This window comes from Equus quagga, unplaced genomic scaffold, assembly GCF_021613505.1.
Source record: "Equus quagga isolate Etosha38 unplaced genomic scaffold, UCLA_HA_Equagga_1.0 73442_RagTag, whole genome shotgun sequence".
In the NCBI taxonomy this organism is placed as follows: Eukaryota; Metazoa; Chordata; class Mammalia; order Perissodactyla; family Equidae; genus Equus; species Equus quagga.
The window spans coordinates 162013-171745 of record NW_025802777.1 but is presented as its reverse complement, the minus strand read 5'-3'; the positions used below and the strand labels follow the sequence as shown (position 1 = coordinate 171745).

The following is a 9733-nucleotide window of genomic DNA, read 5'->3' as shown; positions in this document are numbered from 1 at the left end:
GGTTAGGGTCTCAGAGCAGTGCGTTCCAAGTTCTTAGCCACTAAGAGGCTGAGAATGATCTGACTAATGAGGCTTGAGCTGAGGGAGATGCAGACACTGAAGCTCAGCCCCACCAAGAGCAGTGGGAAGCTTCCAGAAGGTCCAGGCTGCATGAGCCTGCAGAGGGCCTCTGGCTGTCCCCAGTGAGGAGTCACATTAGGTGGACAGGGACTAGCAGGTGCTGCGGGAGCTGTGGAGGGCAGGCTGGGCCTACAGGAGCTGCAGAGTATCCAGAGACTGCCCAGGGTGTGGATAAGGATGCTGCTGGCAGGAGACAGGCGTCTCCAGGATCTGGTCCTGGGGGAGACTGAGCAGGCATGTGATGGCGTTGTACACTGTGAACGATGCCAGTAGGCAGGCCGCTGATGGGGAGAGGGCTTTCAGGTTGCTGGCCCTGCTTGTCCTGGGCTTGATCCCACCTGGCCAAGATGGCATCTCTGTCTTCTACTTGGACTGGGGTGGCCAGGTGAAGGGGACAGTCCAGGTGCGGGGGCGAGCTATGCCAAGGAGGGCTGTGGGATAGGCCCCAGCTCTCTAGCCTTGCCAGTCTGGTGCCTGCCCGTGACAGCACCCGAGGGGTGGGACCTCGCTGTGAGAGGGCTGCACCTGGAGTTTTGCGTAGGTGATGGGTGAAGGAAGAAAGGTGTGGAGACCCCGAAGTTCTGCCTGGAGCAGGTCAAGGAGCTCATAGCGAGGGCGTGTGGATTTCCCTGCACCAAGAAATCACTATGGAGTAGGGACCACTCCTCCCTGAGTCCAGCGGCCTGGGCATCTGGCAGGAAAAATCTCAGCTGAAGGTGAGGCTGGGCTCCTGCCAGGCACCCACACAGAGGGAGGAGGAGGGGACAGGCCTGCTCATGGCTCTCCAGCCTCTGGGTGCTTCTGCAGCCCCGGCCACTTCCAGGTGGCTGAACGAGAGGGTGGTTGGGGTGTGAACTAGTTGAAGGTCCTGGTGATTCAGTTGACCTTGGTAAAGTGAGGATTCTTTGCGCCATAAATAGAAGTTCAGTGGTTTGGGTTGTGTCGCTGTGCCTTTTCCAGAACGCCCTTCCCTGTGTAGCTCCAGGGCGATACGACCCAAAGAGAAACTGGCATTGAGGCTCTGGAAGGTGGGGGAAGAGCAGTGGCCATCTCACCCGCAGGCCCCCCTGGTCAGAGAAGGGGAGACAGACGTAGAGGGCGGCGGGGTCTTCCCTGAGGCACGTCCTCTTCCCAAGCAGCAGCCAGCTCTTCTCCCCTCGCTGTCAACTCGCAGGGGCAGGAGCTCTGAAGGGGCCACAGCTGTCCCCAGCCTCTCCACCAGCCCCTTGTGGGGCCGCCTCCGGAGCTGACATATACATTTCCCCCACTCCCAGGCAAGCTCCCTCCTGTGGTCCTGCCTGCCTGCCTTGGGAGGGCTGCTTGGTGACCCCCACCTTCTCCAGCTTCTCCTTTTGGATTTCTGAGTCACCAGCTCCTCCTGCAATTGTGTAAAGTCAAATTTCTATAACATATCTTGTATTTCATAATACTCACGGGGTTTTGCTTCCACACATGAAGACTGACACAGGCAGAAATGCAACCAAAAATTACTTAAACCAAAAATGAAACATTGGCTTGAGTACCTGAGAAGGCAGGGGTATCGGCTTCAAGTATGGCTTGATCCAGTGGCTCAGTCTCATTTTCAGGGCCAGGTATCCACCCATCCCCACCCTCCAACTGCACGTGTTCAGAGCTCTCCACCCTCTGCTCCAGGCCTAAATCTGAACTGCTTCAAGTCCAGCAGAAAGAATGCTTTTTCCCAATTACTCAGGTGCAAGTTTGGGGATTGGCCAGGCATCAGTCCTGTGCCACCTGAATACGTCTCTGTGGCTTGTTGCAACTCAGCTGCTGGCCTGAGCCTTGTGCCCAGGTCTGGAGTTGGCCAGAGAACGGGAGGGAGGAGAGGTGACCCAGAGGGACATCTGAGGAGAAGGGGAAACCGCCACCCCCCACACCCTTTGTGTCCCTGCACAACTTCTTTTTTCTGGCAGAATCTCCCCTGTCCCATGGTCACTCTGGGGCTCTGTCCATGGATTTCCCACCGTGGTGGCATCCAGGAGTTGTCACTGTGGCCTTGGCCACAATAGGATGGTCTCTGCTCTCTCTCTTTTTTTAAAAAAATAATTTGATATCTCTAAAGGCCCTGCTGACTGAATCTGGTTCTAATCCAGCTGAGTCATGAGCTTCATTTCTGCCGATGCCCTGTCCCCAGACCCGTGTGTCCCCCAGGACTCCTGCAAGCAGCATTTCCCGCACGTGCAGCTGGGTGTCTCCTCCTTGCTGCCTCTTTGAAGCCCTCAGGACTGGAGAGAGGACAGGAGGGGCCTCTTTTGTGCCAGAAGGCCCTTGGGGGCGGCGGAATGTGGTTGTCTTGTGGGTCCTGGGCCCCAGTGCAGTCTTGGGGATGGCGCTGCTCTGGCACGGGCGACAGGGACCCAGGGAAGGGGTCTGCCCTCTTCCCTGCAGCCCTGACTGCTCAGCCCTCAGCCGGGGCTGCCTCAGAATCTCAGGGGAAGGTTTGGGCTGGAGGGTGACAGAGCAGAGGGCCCTGCAGGCCGGGAGGGAGGTTGGAGCCCTGCTCCACAGATGACGGCAAAAACTGGCACTAGCTAACAAGGTCACCCCCAGGGTGGACAGTGGACACTCCCCTCCTCCCATCCACTGGGTTTTCCTTTGAGGAATTGACCCTCCCAGTGCCGAGGAAGCTGCTGTCCCTTGTCAGGGAGGAGCCAGGAAGGAGAATGGCAGCCTGGGGCCGCTGTGGCAGGCTGCTGCTATGGGGCAGCTTGGATACCGAGCCTGGGGCCTGCGTGGAAGGAGGGCAGTGGCTCCTGGTGACTGCGGGGGGCACTCTGGGCAGAGGGATGGGTCCTGGCCGGAGGGCCTGTCTAGACAGTCTCAGCTGAGACCCTCCTAGGAAAGTGCCCTCTGCCGGAGGGAGCTGCCCCCCGCCAAGGGCATCCCTTGGGCCAGTCACTGTTGGGAGGCACAAAGCCAGGAGCTTGTGGTTCTAGGTGGACAGCTCCTAGGGCCACCGGCCTCAGAGCCCACCTTGGGCTCAGCTGGGGCCTTGCCACCCAGCCCTGCTCCTCATCCTCTCTGTCCTAGGGCACAAGCAGGAGAGTGCCAGCTTCCAAGGGACATGCCTGGAGCTGCTGGTGGTCTTTCTTTCTTTTTTTTTTTTATAAAGATTTTATTTTTTTCCTTTTTTTTCTTCCCAAAGCCCCTCAGTACATTTGTATATTCTTTGTTGTGGGTCCTTCTAGCTGGAGCATGTGGGATGCTGCCTCAGCATGGCTTGATGAGCAGTGCCATGTCCGCGCCCAGGATTCGAACCAATGAAACACTGGGCTGCCTGCAGCAGAGTGCGCGAACTTAACCTCTCAGCCATGAGGCCAGCCCCTGCTGGTGGTCTGTCTTGAAGTGAGCAGAGCTCTGCTCTCTCCCCTTGGGCGGGCCCAACACTCTCTGTGGTTTGCACCCGTTGGGCTGGGCAGGGGTTTCTGGTGCTCAGGACCAGGAATACTGTTTCCAGAACATCCTGCTGTCTGCACTCAGCCTGCTGTGAGAGGGACTCCTGCGGGGGCCCAGCTGGCAAAGGTGTGCTGACCGCACATGGCACCTGTGCCCCCTGCGGCCCTGGGAAGGACAGGACTCGTCCCAGGCTCCGCTTTGGCCTCCCCTTTCTCCATCTGCCCTCTCCTATTGATCTCATTCAGGCTACGCCAGCTGGGCTTTCCAACTGTATGAGCGAGCTGTGGCTGCGTAACAAACTGCTCAAACTCCGTGGCTGGGAACAACGACGCTGACTGTCTCACAGTTCCTGAGGGACCAGCGAGCAGCTGTGCGGGGTGACCCGGCTTGTGGGCTCTCATGAGGCTGTCAATCTAAAAACAAGAAGCCAGTTCAAGAGGCAAAGCGTTTATTCGGGATCAAAGAATTACAGTTCGGGGTATATAGATTTAGGTAGAACACAAACAACATCCCGATTACGGGAGGTGGACTCAGGGCTTTTAGGGGGAAAAAGAGGAGGATGAGGTAAGTTGTGTGAGTTCCTTGGTGCTGACCAGCAAGGCTGGGCTTGTACTCATTGTCAGCACCAGCCCGGCACTGCCGTCACCAGGTGAAGTGCGCTTCTCTCATCCGTTCACACAGAACATTCTCCTTTCTGCTGACTTCTTGAAAGCTTGGTTTGGCCCAGTTCAAAGGTTCAGAAAAGGGGACACGCAGGCACTTCCCCTGAAATGGCAGCTCCAGCTCCATTCTAAAATGGCTCCACTTACGTCATGGTTCCCAAGGTCGGGCTGTGGGCCGGGGCTGCCATCTCTGATGAGCGAGTGGGGTCTTCCAAGCCCATTCATGGGACTGTGGGCAGGAAGCTTCATTCTCACCATGCAGCCTCCCCAGAGTGAGTGATGGAGAGGGAGAGAGGGAGGGAGGGAGGGAGATAGAGATGGAGGGAGAGGGAGAGAGACGGAGAGGGAGGGGCGCTCCTCCACTCTGCGGGGAGGGAAGTGCACTGATGTTAGACCACACAGGGACCCATGGGCAGGCCGGAGAAAGGAGAAAGACTGGGAAAGCAAGACAAGGAGGTCTGGGGGGCACTGGGGGCGGGCCGCAGCGGGGAGATCCTCATGACCCACATTAAGGCCCACTGGGCATCAGCTGAGGACAAGGTGCTGGACAGCTAGAAAAGGAAAGGACTCAGCCAGTTGATGTCCACTAGCCTCTGTCCTCAGCCAGCCCAGGGCCGGCCAGTAGGTCAGGAAGGTTGTGGCCATGGTGCCTGGGATGGAGGCCACACACCACACCATCCCTCCAAGAGACAGGGCGAGATGCCTTCAGACAGAATGGACACAGTCCGGGTCTGGGCTGCCCTTCCTGCCCATCAGGGCTCAGAGTGGTCTCATCCACCATACAGGTCCCCAGGGAACAGGGCACCAGACCAAGGGACCCACTGCACAGGCCGAAGGCCCTGCCTGACACCGCCCCCACCCACCTCCAGCTCTGCTCTGTTGAATTCCTCATGACGACGCTGACTGCAGCCTGACGATGTTTATGTCACATCCTCCTTGTGACTGCAGGCCCGCTTCAGTCCTCCGAGGGGAACCACAGAGCACGCCTGTGGGAGAGGAGAGCGGCCTGCATTTCTCCATTTTATTCAGTGTCCTGAGAGATGGTTCAGGCTTGGGGGCTTTTCCAGCTCGGTTCTCATCACTGTCGCCGCAGAAACGTGCCACCTATTAGAGGAGCCTGGGCAGGCACGTCGCCCCTGGTGCTCCACAGGAGCTCCTCCTCTTAGCTGCAGTCTTTACACTCCTGGGCAGCACCATTACTCCCATTTTCTTTTAAATTTCGTGGGCAGTCCTTTTAGATAAGAAGTTTCTGGAACGCAGATGATCTGTTGCTTTCAGAGATGAAGGAAAACAATGTGTCCCCCAGAACGAAGCCCACTCCTCTTAGACCTCTCTCTAGACCAGGGGTCAGCAAACCACAGCTGAAACCACAGTTTCAGCTGCAAGGGCAGAGTTGAGCAGGTGGGACAGAGACCATGGGGCTGCAAAGCCAGGGACAGTTACCATCCAGCCCTAAACAGAAAAAGTCTCCCAGCCCCCACTGTGTGGGCCCTCCGCCTTCCCTGCTCCTCCCCGAGGAGCCAGCTGCCCTGCTTCTCCGTGCCTGTGTATAATTCATGACCAGAGCGTGCTGATGCTAGGCGGTCAGAGTGCCATCTTTTTCTCCTTGCTGCCAGAGCAAGGGGCTTTTATCTTGGGCGTGATGTCCAGGCCCTAGCCTAACCCTAACCCTGCTCTGCATTTCCCTTCTCTGAACTTGAAACAACCCTCAATCATGAGCGGTACTTGCTATGTTTGTGCCTTCCAGTCAAATGTCTTTTTGTTTTTGTGGGAAGGATGTTTCATAACTGCTCTTGCAATAGAATCCTGGCAGACGGAACATGGCCTTCTTGTGAAATGTGTGGTTCTCCCCTCGAAGGGAAGGAGTCACGGGGGGACAATGTGGGCAGAGACGTTTTGTCAGAAGCCTGTTTTGTGAACTACTTCACCTTAAATGATTTTCCCACAGAGGCCCTGCGACGCCGGGAAACCAAAACCAGCCGGTCCTAGCCGGTCCACCAGACAGCTCTGCAGTCATCGCTGTCTCATGAAATATTCACCACCCCTCAGTAAGCTTATCATCAAGGAGACGGCTCTCGCGCCAGAAGGCACCCGAGGGAAGGAGCACTGGAGAAGGGTCTGCACACAGCTGCTGACACCCAGCTGCTGACACGGGTGGGTCTCCGCCACCACTGCAGGTTCACCAGGGTCCCAGCCTCGTCTCCGGGGTTGTGGCAGGGGTAGCAAGCCTCCGCCTGCAGCCAGCTCTCACCCAGCGCTAACTACCGCCGGCTCTGAGGCTGTAGCCATGGAGGGTGGAGGGCTGTGCCCCCTGCAGTGCGCCATCCAGCAGGCCAGAGCCACTGTGTCAGTGGTCCCAGCTGCTGCCCTGTCTTTGATGCCTAGGTGCTGGCTGTGTTGGAGGAGAGGCTCCAGCTATCTCTGTTCTTATCATTGTCCTGAAGAAACGATTGCGTGCTGCCCCATACAAGGGACTCTCATGGGGTCTGACTCCTTCCCCATAGCAGCTAGAGACCTCCGGATGGCGGGATAGTGAGACGGGGACATCCTTCAGCCTGTGGACCCACAGCACTGCTGGAAGGCTCCTTTGTGGAGAGGCAGGGGCAGGTGAAGGCAGGGGGCCTTCCAGAGGAGAGGGCTCTGGGCAGGAGTCTGGACACTACGTCATCGCTCCCAGGGGAGGAAAAGAGCAGGTGGCTGGTCAGCCAGGAGTTGGCTGGCAGCCCCTGGGCCCCAGACTGGAGAGGCCACAGGACCGTCTTCACTCCTCTGGATGCCCAGGGGGCCCAGGAGTAGTCTCCGGGCGAGGAAGGAGAGGACAGAGCCCTTTGTGGGGTGAGAGAATTGGGCTGCTGGTTTGGACCTTTGGGGAAAGCCGGTCAGCTTCTCAGGAGTCAGAATGCAGTCGCTGCCAGTCCTCCAGCCAGGAGGACTGAGAAGGGCAGTGCCACCAGGGTTGAGTTTAGATGGCTGTGCATCCGGTGGCCAGCACCTGCTGCGGGATGTGCTGTGTGGGTGAAGCTTTCTGGCTCCTCCTGCCCCCTTGGGTCCTGCCTTACTGGGAATGGTCTCTTGGCTTTGGGTCGGCCAGGAAGACGGAAGTGAGGGTGGCTGCAGGAGTCTGCGAAAGGGCTCCCGAGGCCTGGATGGGAAGTGGCTCACCCAGCCCCAGGGCCACGTGGCTCTGGCGCCCCCCTCTCCCCCGACTCCCGCTGACACGCTCCGTCCTCTTCCCTGCCCCTGCCTGGCAGGTGCGGTAGGGCTTTGAGGACATCGCCGCCATCGCGCATTTAAACGCTGAGAAACTTGCCACTAGCCCCTCAGGAGGCAAACACCCGTGTGAGTGCTGGGTCGGGGGTCTCCGGGGAGGATGCACCTCGCAGGTCGGGGGTTTCGGGGAGGTCCGGCTCGTGCAGGTTGGTCCTTGGCTCTCTCGGCGGGCGCGGCATGCAGAGGGCTGGCTCTGCGGGGCCGAGTGACGCAGAGCGCGCTGCGGGCGACGCGGACTGTGCGGGGTGCGGGGTGCGGGGTGCGGGGCGCACGCTCGGCCGGAGATGCAGCGGTCCCGCGGGGCCAGGGCGGACGTCCTGCGCAGCGGCGCGAGGGACGCAGGTACGCGCCCGGGTGATGGACAACACCGGGGTGCGGCGACCAGGTAGCGGGACTGGCGCTGGGGCGGAGGCGCGGGCCGGGGGAGGCTGCGCCAGGGTCCAGGGGCGCGGGCTGGGGGAGGATGGGTGCGCAGCCCTGGGGTGAGTGCGCGGCGGGGCGCGGAGACCTAGACGCTGGCCGGGGTGCTGGTGCCGGCGCGAGCGCGCGAGCTGCGGCGCCGCTGGGGCGCGGGGCCGAGGCAGGCCAGCGGCTCACGGCGTGGGCCCGGGCGCAGGCGGGGACGCGGGCACAGGCTGGGCTGCCGGGTGCGGGGGCGCGGAGACCGAGGCTGCGGCACCACCTGGGCTATGACACGGGGCGCAGGGGCGCCGGCGCTGCGACAGAGCCTGGGTTCCGTCTGCCCGGGGGCGCTGTGCCCCGATTTGGCGACATAGAGCCTTAGCCCATCTCAGACTCCTGCTCTGAACCCGGTTCAAGACCATAGGGCCACTTCTGTCCGCTGGTCGTTCCTTTGCACCTCCTTTGCGTCCAGCTATTTATTGTCTCAAAAGTCCTTTCACAGCCAGGACTTCACAGGGTGCTGGACCTCAGCAGAGGCAGGGAGCAGCTGCACGGTTTAGAGAGAGAGGCAGAGAGGGCAGTGCATGTCAGGCCACTGCTGGCCAGTGTGTCTATGGCCAGCCCCCCAAATAAAGTCCAGTGTGTCTACAGCCAGCCCCCCATATAAAGCCTACTGTGCCCACAGCCAGCCCCCTGGTGTAAAGTCTGTTGTTTTATTTCCTGGTGAATCTTTTCGGCTGGGGCAGGTGGAGTACAAGGAGGAGCCCCGGTCCTTGTGAGTCCCATGGTCCTGGGCCCACATGGCAGCTGTAAAAAGCTGTGTCCAGGAGTTTTATTCTCTGTGGCCTTGGTGTCTATTCTGGGCGGTGGGGGTGGTTTACACCAGGGAGGCATTCTTTCAGCTGTGCCCCTGGAACACAGCAACCTGGGAGTGAGGCGCAGCCTGTCTGCAGAAGCTGCTGGAGGCTGAAACCGAGGGGCATGGCCAGCCCCTCCCCCATGCACCTGTGCTTGCTTCCTGTGGGCCCACCAGGACCTCCCTCCTACTGCGGATTGCTCAGTGCAGAGCCCAGATTTGGACATTCGCCCCACATCGGCCTTGGCCCACGCCCTCTATGGCAATAGCCGCAGGTTCTCATGAGGTGCCCTGGGCCAGACGACGTTTGTAGGTGTGCATTTTGTATGACTGTGTATTTAGGCCTGTGTGCTGTCAAATTCTTTCTTTCTTTCTATCTATCTATCTCTCTATTATCTATCTAGCTATCTGTCATCTACTTTCTTGGAAGTCAATTACTTTTGAAGCTTTCTCAACACACACCTGTGCCATTTGCTTATGGAGAATCTTAGCTATGAACCAGGGTGGCCAAAATTGCTTTTAGGTGATGTGTGAAGAAAGGGACTGATGATGCGATTCTGGGGAGAAGGACCCCAGAGGTTGCATGGGGGACTTTATAAGGTCATTGTCAGCCCTGGGTTTCTAGACTCTTCCATGGCCCAGACGGGTGGACAGGGGCAGGTGCGAGGAGGAGCAGAAGGAGGAGAGGGAGGGTCTGGCCAGCGTCTCCCACGCAGCTGGGCATGGGGACGGTTACCGTGTGGCTCCAGCCCTGCCTTGCCCGGTCTGACGGGGTGGCGGGCGGAGGGAGTGGGGTTTGACACATTTCCCAGGAGCCTGTTGGCAGGTGGGACTGGAGGAAATGTGCACAGGACCCTGATGGGTGCTCTGAGATGGCAGCTGTCCAAAAACTGGGCACGTGAGCAAGAGCACTTCAGAGTTTCTTAAGACAAAGTCTTTTACGGCACATACTGCTCTCTGCCACTCGGCCCATTTCATTCCCACCATCCTGTCACCCTCGTCCTGTGCA

General features: G+C 59.1%; 1 protein-coding gene across 1 annotated transcript in view; it reads left to right on the top strand.

The window, feature by feature from the left end:
- Nucleotides 1–6136: 6136 nt before the first annotated feature.
- LOC124234399 (transient receptor potential cation channel subfamily M member 2-like) overlaps nt 6137–9733 on the top strand; it is a 58530-nt gene continuing 54933 nt past the window's right edge. The window contains exon 1 of the mRNA XM_046651758.1: nt 6137–6350. The gene's annotated coding sequence lies outside the window, so the exon portion shown is untranslated. The remainder of the gene's footprint in view (nt 6351–9733) is intronic.